Here is a 15,570-nt window from a genome sequence, read left to right as displayed (position 1 = left end):
AGGCCTATCCTAAGGTCTCGATACCTAGGCTCGGGTATCACAATGGTATCCCACAACCCGCTAAAAATCTTATTCTTTTAAGGTATCGCTATTAACACGCACCTTCGACTAGTCGGTTAAAATATGTAAGATTTTAGCCGGTATTATATCCAGAAAATACAAATAAATTCCTTAATTATTTTTAAAGAAAATAAACTCTTTAAATTTTCCTTTTAGTTTTCTTAAGGTTTTAATATCTAAAAACCGATTTAAGAAAATTGCCTAATTTGTCTTAATTAGGAAAACCATTATAAATTTCTCATCTTGACTAATTAATTTTCCAAAAGCAATTAATCAATTTTTACTTACTAGAAAAATAATTCATTTAATTATTTTCTCAAAATATAGGGTTTTAAACCCTCTTTTAATTTATTAACTATTAATAAATTAAATCTATTATTTTTAGAAAGAATAAAAACTCTTTAATAAAAATAATTCATTTAATCTCAAAGTGGTAATTTTAGTGAAAATATGATTTCAAGACTTACCATTTTATATCTTGAAAGAAACAAAATTTTACTTTTTACCTTATGTTCCAAAATCTCATTTTTTTACACTAAGTGTGAAAAACCTATTTTTCACATTTTTAACTACATACTTCGTTAGTTCATAACTTGAAATTTACTTACCCAATTGTTACCAAAATTTCCCAATTCCATTTTTTGTTATGCCATTTAGGTCTTTGTAAAATCTTAGGTCAAAATGAGCATTTTTTATTGGTGAAATCATTTTCCAACAATGAGGTAAAAATGACCTTATTTTCAAGTCCTTATTTTTTCCAAACTTTGACAGTTAATAACTTTCAAACCGTTTAATATTTTCTTACCAAATTTTACAGTGGACTAATAGGTTATGCCAGAAATATGTCCACAAAATTTTAGAAAAAACTGGGTTAATTTGCCCTATACAGTGGCTGTCCAAACTTGGTTCTGAAAATAAGAATACGAAAAAACAGTTTTTTACCTAAACTTTGAAATAGCATAACTTACTCATTTCTAAACATTTTTTAGTGTTTCAAAAGCTCAATTTTATGTACTCAATCTCAAAAACATAACAGTACAATTTAATTTTACAAAAACAATATACAGTGGCTGCTTGACCCCTTGGAAGTCACAGCTTAAAACATGTTTTGTTTTAGGGTATCCTACAAAACCCTTGGGGGTTTTGGTTCCCATTTTCAAAAATCAATACACATGCATCATAAAAATTATTAAACAACTACCATAACCTTATTACATCACCAACAAGAAACTCTAAGCATTAAATATACAAAATAATGCTTAAAACTAAAAACCCTACAACAAAATCATCAAAAGTAAACTTTTTACCTCTTTGGTGTTCTTGCTTAAGGTTTGGACCTTCCTATTAGCTTTGGCTCCTCGAAAACCTTTCAAAAATCCTAACCAACTTCCCCCAACAACATAGTTAATTAGCTATTTGAAACTCTATGCTTAAAACTTTACAAAAGCCTAGATTAGTGAAGCTTTACCTTAGGGAAAATACTTCCTAGACCAAGACTTAGCCTCCAAGTTTTCCTTGGTGTTCTTGAGTTTGAATATTGAGAGAGACAACTTGAGAGAGAAAAAAAAAAGATGATAGTGAGAGAGTGAAGTGAGTGGTCGGTTTTCTTAGGGGGGGTTAGAAGAGTTTATGGTATCTAATTTATCTCAAATACACTCAAGTGTTTTACTCCCACTTGCCCACTTGACTTGACTTACTTAAAATGAGATTTTATCTTTATTAAGTTGGGTTCACACCACTCTAAAATAGCACATGGCCGGCCACCCTTTTCCATATATGTGATCATTAATTTTTTTTTTTTTTTTTATAAAGGTTAATAAAGGTTTCATAAGAAGAAAAGTCCAAATTGGCTTTTGACACCTTTTTTTCACTCTTATTAAGTTTTAATCACCAAACTTAACATTAATTAATTAAATTAAATGTCTCTCACATTTAATTTAATTAATCACATAATAAAATTTAACCTAAGGTTCATTCATGGAATAAAATTCCCCATTTCGGCAAAATTAGGCATTTACCACAAAATGCCTTAAAATTTACATTTTCTTTTAGGTTTATTATTTTTGACCAAACTTTAACTTTTATGAATGTATTTTATGCCCAAAATATAATTGCCATGATTTTTCGTTTTATTTTCCGAGATTTTTACCCGATCAGGGTTTTTGTGTCGGTCCAGGACCGAAAGTCTTATCTTGACTTTTAAAATCACAAAATTCATATTTTGGCTAGCAATAACTCATGGAATACTTACAAACAAAATATAATATTATTTAAAATAATATTCTTAACCCGGGGGAAAAATCCCGACCCGAGTCGTTTAAAGGTACCCGAAAACGTAGGACGTTACACTTCAAATCCATCTACTTTATCTTGCAAGGTCTCAAATTGTTCTCCAAGTTATCTGGTCTCCATCTGAATGAATCAAAGTCTGCTATATACTGTTGTGGCATGGATGATCAAGATGTTCAAAGAGTCTTGGATGCATCGGGGTTTTGTAGAAGCTCATTGCCTTTTAGATACTTGGGAATACCCATATGTTCCAAGAGGATTTCAGCAAAGGATTATGAAATTTTAATTGACAAGATGGTATCTCGAATTAGGTGTTGGAGCTCTAGGAACATCTCGTTTGCTGGGAGAGTCATCTTAATAAATTTGGTGCTGCTTTCAATCCAATCCTACGTGAATCAGATTATGATAATTCCAAAGAAGGTTCTGAAAGAGATAATAGCAATATGTCGATCTTTTCTATGGAAAGGTCAAGCTACCTCCTTGGGACCTGGAAGTATTGCTTGGGAACAAATATGCAGACCAAACAGAGCAGGGGGTCTTGGTTTCAAGAATAGTTGTGCCTGGAATACAGCTGCGATTGGCAAATACATATGGGCAATAGATGAAAAGAAAGACAATTGAAGGGTTAAACACTACACCAAACACCTATTACCATAACACAAGAAGATAAGACTATTTAAAAAGTATTATAGTAAGTATGGTTAAAAAGTGGTAAAGTCCAAAACCAAATGAAAAAAAGGCGGCACCTTTAGGAACTCCCGCTAAATTAAAATAGCAAGCTTTTGGTCTGACTATAATATAGTCTCTCTACATTTTTCACATGTCAAATAAAATCAAATAAAGAAGAAAGAAACTTTTCTCCCACTCGATCTTTCCTTTCTCCCTCTCTCTATATCCTCTCTCTATAGCAAGGTTTGGGTTTTCAGGGAAGGAGATACCAGATCTTCTTTCCCTGTTTTAATACATATTTTCTTTGCTATAAACCCTCGTATAAGGTCATTTCTTTTTCCACTGAACTGAAAATTTTATTTATTTATTTTTCTGGTTTGCTTATTATTATTATTTTTTTTGTTGGAGTTTCGCTGTATGCGAGATCGATATTTGATTTTTTTTCTTTTATTTTATTTTTAATTTTTTTGGTTGGTTCCCTTCAGGTTCAAGAAACAAGATGTGCATTTGTTTGTGAAGGCTAGGCGCTGGCTCTGGGAGATTTTTGGGACTTTGGGGCAGTTGAAAATGGAGGGTTGACATTGGTTCTTTGTTTGGATGAATCAGGGTTTGATTTCTTTTGGGTTTTTCTTTTTGGGTAGGAGGGTTTGGTTGAGATGGGAAGCGCCGGTGAGACCAGTAACAAGGGCATTGACCCGTTGATAGGCGGGTTGGTTTGGGTCCGCCGTAGAAACGGGTCATGGTGGCTCGGTAGGATAATGGGTCTTGATGAGTTGTCTGAGAGTTGCTTAGTTTCGCCGAGATCGGGTACCCCTGTAAAGCTTTTGGGTCGTGAGGACGCAAGCGTGTAAGTATTCTCATTTTTTTTTTTACTTGGGTTCGTTTTCGCTCATTTATTTTTGGATGAGAACTTAGTTTTGATTGTTTATTGACTTGCTTCATTGATATAAACTTATGTTCAGCTCATTTGATAATATGCTATTGTGAAATTAAAAATGTCGTTGTTTGTGTGTTTAAGAGATTTGTATATATATGTGATATGTACCAGTTTTTACTTGTTCATTCTCTTGGACTGTTCCAAGTCCCACTCAAGTCACTTGCCTTGATCTTTGTTTTACTGTGGTTATGTTGCTTTTCAGCACAAGTTAAAAGAACATAATTAATTTATAAACTTGCTTCCAAAGTCGGTTGCGAAGCCTTTACAGAATGCTTTCATTCTCGTTGCTTTTCCTCTCGTTGGGATAAAATTTGAATTTTGAGTAAAATTATTTGTAGTTGAACTTATAACATGCTTGTATTGGCATTATTTTGTTGACCGTTGACACAATTTTTGTGTTGGTATTGCATAATTATATAACTTGTAACGTTTATATCAACTGGGATTTTCATTTGACTGTTGTCTTTACAGAATCCATTGCAATGTTGTTATAAATTGAAATTTAATCGGTGGAAATATGCTATACCATCTGGGGTTTTCTCACAGTAGAATGCCAACTGATTTTGAGATAACCTATCTTTGTAGAAACATTTATATTTTTAAGTGAAAAACACTATGTATGTTTATATATGAGTTTGATTGTTTTCCTAGTTCGTAAGAATATAAGATTATAGTAGCAATTAGTTACGATATACTCAACTTTGGATGTAGGTCTCTGCAGCACTTGATGCTCTTATTCACATTAGTGGTGGAAAAGTTAACATCCATGTATTAATGGCTCTAGCGGCATTTTCTTCAGTATTTATGGGGAATGCCTTAGAAGGAGGGTTACTTCTTGCCATGTTTAATTTGGCTCATATAGGTAAGCCATGCACAATCACGTTTAAGAATAGCTTATTGTTTTGGAAAAAAAATTGATTATATAACACTGGGATGACTGCAGCTGAAGAGTACTTCACCAGTCGTTCAATGATTGATGTTAAAGAGTTGAAGGAAAATCATCCCGAATCTGCTCTTGTGCTAGATATGAATGAAGATAGACTTCCTAACACAACCGATTTGGCATACAAAAGGGTTCCTGTACATAATATAGAAGTGGGATCCTATGTTTTGGTTGGAGCTGGTGAGGTATGTGATGCTAATTTTATTCATTTCAGTTTTGTTTGTTGGAATAGTAAGCTAGAATGTTCAAATTTTGAGGTGAAAGGAGTATAATATAGAATTGATTGTTGTTTTCTTAGGATTTATATTCTTTGAACCTAGTGAAAGTCTAGCTGTTGATCAATTATGTAACGCCCTACTACCTTAGGGCCGTTACTAAGTGAGTTTAAGAAGAAAATTGTGCAATTAACTGACTCTACGAGGTTTCTAAAACCAAAAGTGTGACTTGATTAGAAATTAAGGCTGTAGTCTTTGAAAATGCTTAGTTTCATTGAAAACATTAAGTGTCAAACATCTGGGATCCCAAAATAAGGTTTACAAAATATTTACAACTCAAAAATAGATTTACACCTGGTTAACTATCAAAAGAATGAGTTAATACAGCCATATACAAAATGCCCCCAACCAAAGCAGTCGGGCAGGCCGAACATGTACGCGCCGCCCCCACGCTCTCCATACTCATGGCCGGTTGACTGACTCCTTGCTTTTACCTGCCACACAGAGCACCCGTGAGCCGAAGCCCAGCAAGAAAACTCATACAGTATATAACATATGCGTAGAATATAGCTGACATACAATCCACTGATAAATAGGAAAACTATTAGACTGAACAAGCATGACCATGCCGCCCCAGAGGCCTTACCAAAGCCTGGGGTATCGGTCCTTACCGTAAGGATAACTCACGTATCCATTGGGTCCCACCCTGGCTATAAGCACTCCATGTGTTAAGTGTTACTTCCGGCCCCAAGGCCGTTCTCGGCCTTCGCCGCTCTCGGCCTTAGCGATTCATTTCATCATAATCACGCATATAGTACATTTCGAAATAATCATTCAAACATATAATAATTCATTTAAGGTTATACATTCGCACATAATACAATCTAGGGCCATGCCCTGCAATAACACTGTGGGCCCATGCCCTGTTCTCGGGTGTTACGGTTTTCTTACCTTTCAATTCGATAGCTTTGATCACCTGACTCCTCGAGCACGATCCTACTCGAGCCCTAGCGCTCACCTAAACAGAATCCATAAGTCAAAGTCATTACCAAACCTCAAGTCCAAAACCTAGCCTCGGGACCAATCCCGAGCCCCCGGGAAGTCCTAGATCCACAAAACAAGGTTGTGGAATCGAGCCCCGAACCTTAGGTCAAAATCCCTCAACAAAAGCCCAAAAACCCCTTTCTGTGAACAGTGCAGCGCTACAACGCTCTTAAGAGGGCGCTGTAGCGCTACAAGCAGAACAACACAACCCCAGAAACAGGGCCTAGCGCTACAGTGCCCAAAGACTAGCGCTGTAGCGCTAGTTGCAGACTGGCAACCCCAAAAATCGTTTTCTGCGATTTCTTTCAACCATTTCAACCCCAAACTTGTCCAAATCTTTCCCAAACCCAAAAACAAACTTATCAACACCTCACACTCATCCCAAGCATCCCAAGAACTCATAACCCAAGCTCAAGCAACCCAAAACTCAAGATCTACCACAATGAACCCTAAACCCAGAAATTCAGTCAAACATCAAAGTTAAGGACTTAGAAATCATACCGTGGATGGAAATTCGACCTTGAGTTGAACCCTAAACCTCCTTAGCTTGCTCCTTCACAACCTTGGCCTGATTTCCCCAAAAATCCCATCTATTTAGCTCAAATACACAGCTCAAACCAGTCAAGCCCTAAAACTGAAACTTCTAAAAACTTACCTCAATGTTTGATGTGTTCTTGCTAATCCCTTGCCAATCTTCAAGTCTAGCTTAGGATCCTTGATGCTCAGCTTACCCTAGCTCATCACTGAGCTTAGCTCCAAGAAAAATGAAGGGAAATGGTGGGAGAGCCACAAACCGTTCCTTTGAAACCAAACCCCTCAGTTTTTCTCTCTTTTCCTTTTTCTTCCTTCTTTCTTTCTTTTTCAGCCTTATCACTCTTTTTCTACCAATTCCACTAAGTATAAAGCTCCCTTTAACTTATCTCTAAAAAGCCTAAAGACCAAAATTCACTCCCTATTAAATCTAACCCTTTTTTTTGTCCATGTAGGGCCATTTTAGTCATTTTACCCATTTCCCACTAATTCCTCGAGTGTCTCTAATAATTTCCCGCTTGCTCCCCAACACCTAATTAATCACCAAATATATCCCTCATCATCAAGATTAACCTCAATATATTTCCAAATTTCAATTTAAACTCCCCAGGCTTAACCCCAAGCCGGGTATAAATTCCCGCTTTGACTTTTCCGCTAACCTGCTCATTCTAGGATCGTCTCGAGTCACAGATCACAGATATCAACACAGTCATGCCCAAAATGGCCAAATTACAATTATGCTCTTTCTAAGATAATCAGGTCTACATGCATACTAATTCACATAGTCATGCATCTCAAATAATCAAATAGTCATATAACATGCATTAAATCATAATCATGCATTTAACTCATTAAAGTCACACACAAAATCCCATTATGCCCTCCAGGCACACTAATCAAGGCCCTTAAGCCTTATTAGTGATTTTGGGTCGTTACAAATTAACTTTAAATGCATGTTATGTTCTGAAACTTTTCACATTAATGTGAGTTCTTGACTTGCACTACTCTGTCTCTTAACACTAAAAAATCTATCCATGTGCCTGGACTATCATGTGGATGGCTTTTTGCTGCTTGAATGATGGTCTGAAAACAATTTCAAGACTGAAAATGTTGCCAATGTGGTGGACTATCAAATGAATGGGTTTATTTATCTTTAAGAATTATGGTGTGAAAACATTAATCCTCTGTTGTAATAGATGTCAAGTGGTTACTCATCAATATTGTGATTTTTGGATGATGTTATTGAAAAAGAAAGAAAAATACACAAACACACATACGTATATAAATATATATACATATTTGTAGCTTTCTGAATTCATTTAGCGATGATCTAGCTCTGTCTATGTTCTTTTCATTTCACTTAATTTAATCATTTCTTTTAGTTTACCATTGTAAGTTACAAAGCATTTTTTTTAACTCATCATGTTAATTAGTAGATAACAGGGATCTTATATGGAAACTGTGATTAACTGATACTTGGAATGAAAGCAACTTAATAGAAGTTGTTATTGTGATTAGTCTGTGCCTGTAGACTGTGAATTTTTTCAAGGCAATGCAACCATTACTATCGAACACTTTACGGGTGAAGTCAAACCTTTAGAGATTAAAGTTGGAGACAGGATTCCTGGTGGAGCAAGAAATTTGGATGGTAGGATAATTGTGAAGGTATGTTTATGGACTTTCTCATAGATATATAACACAATGAAGGGAGAATTGGTGTCAATGTTTATGTGTGTGTTTTCCTCTGATAATTGGATTTGTAAATCATAGCTTAAACCGATTGTTTTTCATTATACAATGTCTTATTCTATAATCTTTAGTGAAATTTACTGATTTGCCAATACCTCATGAAAATGAATGGAAGCACGATGTTTGATAGGAATATAGGAGGATTTGGCAATTTTATTAAATTTATAAAGATTATGGTGCCAGTAGTCTGTTTGTTTATGATGAAGGTGCTTGGGTGCTGAAAGAAATGAGATGGTGATATTTAAAAAAAAAAAATCCTTTTGTTGTTTTTTAATTTGTTAAAATCATTTCTGATTCAGGCTACAAAAATGTGGAAAGAGTCAACACTCAGCAAGATAGTACAATTGACTGAAGAAGCACGCTTGAATAAACCAAAGCTTCAAAGGTGGCTTGACCAATTTGGAGAGCAATACAGCAAGGTTGTCGTAGTCTTGTCTATAGCTATTGCTCTCATTGGTCCATTTCTCTTCAAGTGGCCATTCTTTGGAACATCAGGTAGTATTTAGTTTATACAGTGCCCTCATTAACTCTAATACTATCTATTACATTCTCTTGACGTACCCCATTATGGGATTTAAAATTTTATGAAACACCTACTCTTACCTTAAAATGGTCCTTTTTTATTTGTTTGTTTCAATCAGAGCTCAGCTTTAACTTTTTTTTTTTTTTTTAAATTGTAACATCTCTAATTTTCAGTACTTTCAAAAAATTGCTTCTTGTTGTTCATATATAATATATATTACATGCATATATATACTGTAAAGAAATGTTGAGTTGGTCTTCCAACTAGAAGGTGTCAAGATAAAAAATATTCAAATACTTGATCTGTTACATGTATATTCTTTCTTTTTCTTGTTTTTTAATGGTTGACTTTCGAGTTAACTTGTGAATTCCTATTCATACAGCTCTTTTTTTTCCTTCCTAATTTGCACTGTCAGGGAAATTTTCATCTTCTGTTTTTTAATGGTTGACTTTCGAGTTAACTTGTGAATTCCTATTCATGCAGCTCTTTTTTTTCCTTCCTAATTTGCACTATCAGGGAAACTAGCATTCAAAGCAATTGAACCAATTTATGGACATCAGGCTGGAAACAATAACTCAAATTTGACTACTTGCTGTATCCCGAACTGTGAGAAAGAAGCTCTTGCAGTCGCAGCTACCATGGAGAAGGGTACAACTCATCCTATCGGAAGGTAGCATCACTGGACCATAGAATTTACTTTTCACAGTAGTTTTTTGGTCTGTAATCTTTAAATTATTTACTCATATTGGCTGTATCACTACTGCCTTATCATTTATTATCTCGATTTTCTGATCCATGCTCTGTGGGGTTGCATTGGTTGAGAGAAATGAATAAACAAGATCTCCATAATACACGATCTCAACAAGAATCCATAGAGAATTTTCATCTTCTGTGGCTGAAAGTGAATTAGGCTTATTGAGGCAAAGGCATACAATCTCCGGTCTGAGGTATTTTCTAATTTAGAGCTCAATAACTTTATTTTTATTCTTTTTTCTTGAATAAATATATAGTATAAGATATGAATGGTTTTTGCTCAAACATTTTGGATCCTTTTCTTTCAATTAGGGAAGGGTTCTCCAGACTGGATAATTCTGTTTGTGCTCAAGCAAACAGCAATCTTTCTGATACATCTAACGAGGATAATATTTCAAATCAAAATGGAGAACCTGAAGAAAATAACTTATATGCATCAACGATTTGGAATTGTATGTGTATGTCTCTTCGACACTTCTTGGATTTTGGTTCTTTTACATATGATGTTTATGTTGCTAATCTTTTTTTCCTATATAGGAGTGGGAAATCATCAATGACATGAGGATTGACATGGCTAGACTACAACAGAGGATGAATAACTTGCAAAGAATGATGGAAACTTGCATGGACATGCAAATTGAGTTGCAGCGCTCAATAAGGCAAGAAGTCTTTGCTGCCCTGAATAGGCCAGCTTGTTCACAAGGTACACCAACAAATTTAGATCCACTTTTGCTTATAATTAATTTGGAAATAAGATTTTTTTCCATTAAGATTAACATATAATTTGAAAGGACCATAATCATATAAATCGTTTGCAGCTGCTCCAGCAGAGTTGTGTGAGGGTGAGGGTGAGGGTGGTTTGGCCGAGGATGACACCAAGTGGGATCATGTTAGAAAAGGAATGTGCTGTATATGTTCTAATACCAATATTGGCTCTTTACTGTACAGGTTGGTAGAGATCTCATACTTTTTTTTTTTTTTGATAATTATATAGCTTGTTCTAAAGGCTATAATGGATTTAATTTTTAGTACCTGGAAATGATTGTCTTTGAAGATACAGATATTTTGATGATGTCTTTTAGTTTTCTATTTGTATTTTCCAGAGTTTGTCTAGATATGTTGTTTAAATTATTTTCTATTTTTTTCTTTCTGGTACTAAGATGTGATTAGTTTCCTCTGCTTATAAGGTTTTTCTAATGTTGTTCTACATTTGTTTGGACCCAAGCATGTGCTTTGTAGTAGGTTAGCTTAAATAGGCTTCATCTACTTTTATGATTTTTTTTTTTAAAGAAATCTTCAATGTCAGTGATATGTGCAATTAGAGTTGTTTTGTTTAAACATGATATTAGACTTGTTTTACTGTTCTTGCATGTCTTACTGTTCATTCTATCCAATAGGGTAGCTGGATGCCTAATTGCCGAACCAATAGAGAAGGCATTCAAAGTCATCTCAAATTCAGCAGACAATGATGCTATTAACACAAAAGAACAAAGAACCAAACCAACCATCCTCCAATTTGGGGATATTAGTTTTTAGAGGGAGACAGTGAAAAGATCTCATTATGCTAGTAATACTAACCTGTTGGATGGAGACCTTGGTAGTGCAGTTGTTTGCGAGGAGGTAGAAGTGCCGGCTGTCTGTGGCATTAGAGCAATTTTGGTGTCTCCTGTCAACAGAAGAAAATGAATAGCCACTCAGTTGCTGGATGAAGTGAGGTAATTCTCTTATGTTTAAGATATTCACTTTTGCAAGTGATGACCAATATATGATTTTTTGTAATTTTTATTTGTTCGAGTGCCAAATCTTTGTTTGAGAGAGAGAGAGAGAGAGCGAAAGAGAGAGAAACTTTACTTTTGATGTTCTTCAACTTGAGTCATTTTGATGTTCTGAAGTTTGCACTTACATTATCTTGTTATAGTTTTCCTTGTATTGAATTTCTTCTGCTAGAGCAACCTAATGAGCAGCAGTTTCAAAATGCTAATATAGTACTTGTCTAAGAGTTTTTAGCTGTTGAAATGCAGCTATCACACAATACCAGTTGTGTTCTCTGAGGCAAAGGGATCATGTATATGGGATCCTGAAGGCAAATGGTATCTAGACTTTCTCTCTGCTTATTCTGCAGTTAATCAGGTAGAAAATGTTGGGAAATTGTGTTTTCATATATATATTTGTTACTTGATGACTGAATTTGTTTCTATCTGAGCCACTGCTGCAGCTTTTTATCTATTCATATTTCAATGTTCTTTCTTTTTTTCTTTACAATGATTTTCCATTTTCCAACTTGCTTATTACTGTGACGATTGCTCTTTTTTCTCTATCTCAAGGAAATGCAAATTCATAGAAGATGTAAGGTAGGAAATTTACTGATATTCATTAACAATTGGTATTTTGAACTCCTACACAAGTACTTTTTAATGAACATGCATTATTTATTTCTCATTTTCAGTGCTGCTGCCTCTTCAATGTCTGCACTAAAGCAGCCAACCGTTCGAGTTCAGGCTATCATTGCTAAAGGTGTACCAAGTCAGATGCTAAGCAATTGATTGTGGCTATCATTGCATTATTTTCTTATGATCGAGTTGTGGCTATCATTGCATTATTTGCTTTTGAAAATTTGAGAAACTTCATGTTGCAGAAACTATTAGTACTAAAGAATTATGTCAACATGTAATAAGAAGAATCACTATAACATATCTGTTGTGTATGTCTCACAATGTGGTTATCTAGGCTATCAAAAAGTGGTTAAAACAGCTAGTGACCATAACTGTTTTAACAAGATTCCTCAAGTTCACTTACTTTGGTTCAGCTGCAGAGTTAGTTAAGTTGATTTTTTAGTTTTGTTTTCGGGTTCGTTCTTTTGTATTTTGGTGCACGTATATAAGTGAACCTTGCATCATTATTTATGTACACAGATTTAGAGAGCACTAAGAGAAAAATAAGTGAGAAAGAGAGAGTTCAGTGAGTTGTAGAGGTTGGAGTTAAAGAGAGAGCATTATTTATGTACACTGTTGTTGATGACAGTGTTGAATGTTTTAAACTAATTTGTGGATTGTTAATACAATGTTGAATGTTCTTATTTTTTGTTATTTGAAAATCAAGTTCGTTTGATGATGCTAGTATATATTAGAAAGTTAATTTTAATTATATAAAAAAAACTAAAATATAATAGAATAAATTAGTGATATATAAATAAAATATATAATGAGAATTTAAACATATCTAAATATAACAATAATACGAAAATTGAGTTATATTATTTATTACAATAACACTTTTTATGCAAAGAATTATGTTATGCAAACTTCATTATATAACACAAATAATGTGTTATACTAAAGTGTAGTATAACACAAAAAATGTGTTACACTAAAGTGTAGTATAACACAAAAAAAGTGTTATATAATCGACTATAAATAACATAATTAAACACTTATCTATATATTAAAATAACACAGAAATTGTGTTATCATTGATAGTACAATAACACATCTGTATAACACTGATAAAGTGTTATGTAAAGTACCCTGACCTACGATAACATAGTCGGTCTTAACACATCAGAAAGTGTTATCGTATGTTTTGATAACACATTTTCGGTGTTATTAGAAGCATTTTTTCTTGTAGTGAAATGATTTCACAATATGTACATAAAAGAGGAGGATTGGTGGGTATATGTTGCCCCTGTGCAAAGTAGTTGGTATTGGAAAAAAAATCGAGGTCCTCAATGAAGACTATCAGATCAGGAAGGGATATCAACTTCTATGCCCTGAACAAGATCAAGTTCAATGGAGTAAGGAGGTATGGAGGAGACTAAATATACCTAAGCATAGTTTTATACTATGGCTAGTTGTTCAGAATCAGTTGAAGACAAAAGAGAGACTAAAGAGATACAATATCATTGATAATACAAAATATTTACTCTATGATGTACATGAGGAATCAATTTATCATTTATTTTTTTATTGTTACATCAGTTTGAGATGTCTAAGGCAGGTACAAAATTGGCTTGGATGGCATGCAGATTCTACCACACTTCCGGCTGTGTTACGATGGATTAAGAGAGCTAAAATCAGCAAATTCAAGAAGTTGGCTTATTCTGCTGCAATTGCAGCTTTGATTTACCAGGTATGGCGTGTTCATAATGAGGTTTTGTGGCTGCACAAACTTACATGACCTGAACTAATTGTACAGTGCATAAAAGTGAATGTAAGGAATAGAATTTCTTATAGATGGCCAAAGACAGCGAGCCAAAAGGATATAGATTGGTTTGAGGGATTATGAAAGGGGAAATTGATGTACAGAGAATAGATTTTTCAGGCCTTGATTATGGTGCTGTAGGATGTAATTTGGAGTTGAAGTATTGCAAATCTTTCTAATTCACCAAATAATAATAATAATAATAAAGCAAGAAATAAGATACACATACCAATTAATAAAATACTCCAAAATAAAATATTCCAAGAATTACACCAATTTATTTTGTCCTAAATAGAAAAGAAAGTTAGTGAAACAAAAAAAAATATAACACATATAAAATAAATACAAAAAACATATATATATATACACCTCACACACATATACATATACACCACACACACCCACACACATCATGTATAAAATTAAATTTTCCTAATTTTATTTGGAGTATTATTTTATATCTTTATTCTAAATGTATGTATTTTAAAAAAAATCATTCAATCTTAAAAGATATTTTTAAAAATTTTAAATTTAAGTTATTTGAGTTAATATCCAAAACATATATATTTATGCACGGATATTTCACTCTGATTTCAAACTGTATTTGAATCATTATTTGATTTTTATATGCTAAAATTTGAATTATTTTAAATATATATTTAAAAAACAATTTTATACTAATTCTAAAAAGATATATATATATATATATATATTTACAGATCTTATTATATTTTTTACGTACATTGAAAAGAAGTACATTTTGTAAATGAAAGAACTTCGATTTTTCTCCAATTACTCATATCCCGAAAAAACCTCAGTTGTCCATCAACGAAAAAAAAAACAAGTTTAATTGACATCCATGGTTGTGGCCAAAGAAAAAACCAAACAAATAAGAAAAACAACAATGGCAGTATCTGAAGAAACAAGTTATGGACACGTGTTGCTGCTAATAGTCGCCGCTGATAATTTTTTAATCAACGTGGCAACTATTAGTGGCTACACGTGTTGCCGCTAATAGGAAAAATGCCGGCGGTAATATCTACGTTGGAGGGAAATTTCCCACTTCTTTTTCAGGGTATTTTGGATATATTATTGGCGACATGTGTCGCTGCTAATAGAAAAAATGTTGCCGCTAATAATATTTTTAATCAAAATAATTACCCGTCTGATATCAGCGGCGACCAAGCTTTGTCACCGCCGATAATGATATAGTCGCTGCTAAAAAGTGTATTTCTTGTAGTGTTATGAGTGATAATCTTTTCCCCTAAAATTATTTTTTCTTCTACTAAAGTATATAGAAACTATCAAATCATGGCTTTGTCGTATGAAGTCATTGTTATATATAGTGCGTAAATATATTAATTTATATTGTCTCTTCACTTGAAACACACTACTCATTGCCCTAACCCCACTTCATGATGACATGGCATACAGATTCGAACGAATTTTTTGTTTCTTTTCGTAAGAACTACACTCAATTAAATTAATAATCATTGGTGCTAGTTGTTAAATACTTCCTTATCGTCTGAACAGGAAAGTTTTAAATACTTTATATATGTTTTTATATATTGACAGATTGTATATAGCATAAGCTACATTTTTTTTTTTTAAATAATAGTAAAACAAAAATGGATAGACAGAATGATATATAATGGATTGA

At 33.6% G+C, this 15,570-nt stretch overlaps 1 long non-coding RNA gene across 1 annotated transcript; it reads left to right on the top strand.

Moving 5' to 3' along the window:
* Positions 1-11,002: 11,002 nt before the first annotated feature.
* On the top strand, positions 11,003-12,463 carry LOC133804269 (uncharacterized). The gene is made up of 3 exons (XR_009878393.1): positions 11,003-11,428; positions 11,735-11,843; positions 12,160-12,463. It is a non-coding gene; the product is annotated as an uncharacterized LOC133804269 (long non-coding RNA).
* Positions 12,464-15,570: the final 3,107 nt, after the last annotated feature.

The sequence above is a fragment of the Humulus lupulus genome, chromosome X (assembly GCF_963169125.1).
Source record: "Humulus lupulus chromosome X, drHumLupu1.1, whole genome shotgun sequence".
Taxonomy (NCBI): Eukaryota; Viridiplantae; Streptophyta; class Magnoliopsida; order Rosales; family Cannabaceae; genus Humulus; species Humulus lupulus.
This window is presented reverse-complemented; position numbering and strand designations above follow the sequence as displayed.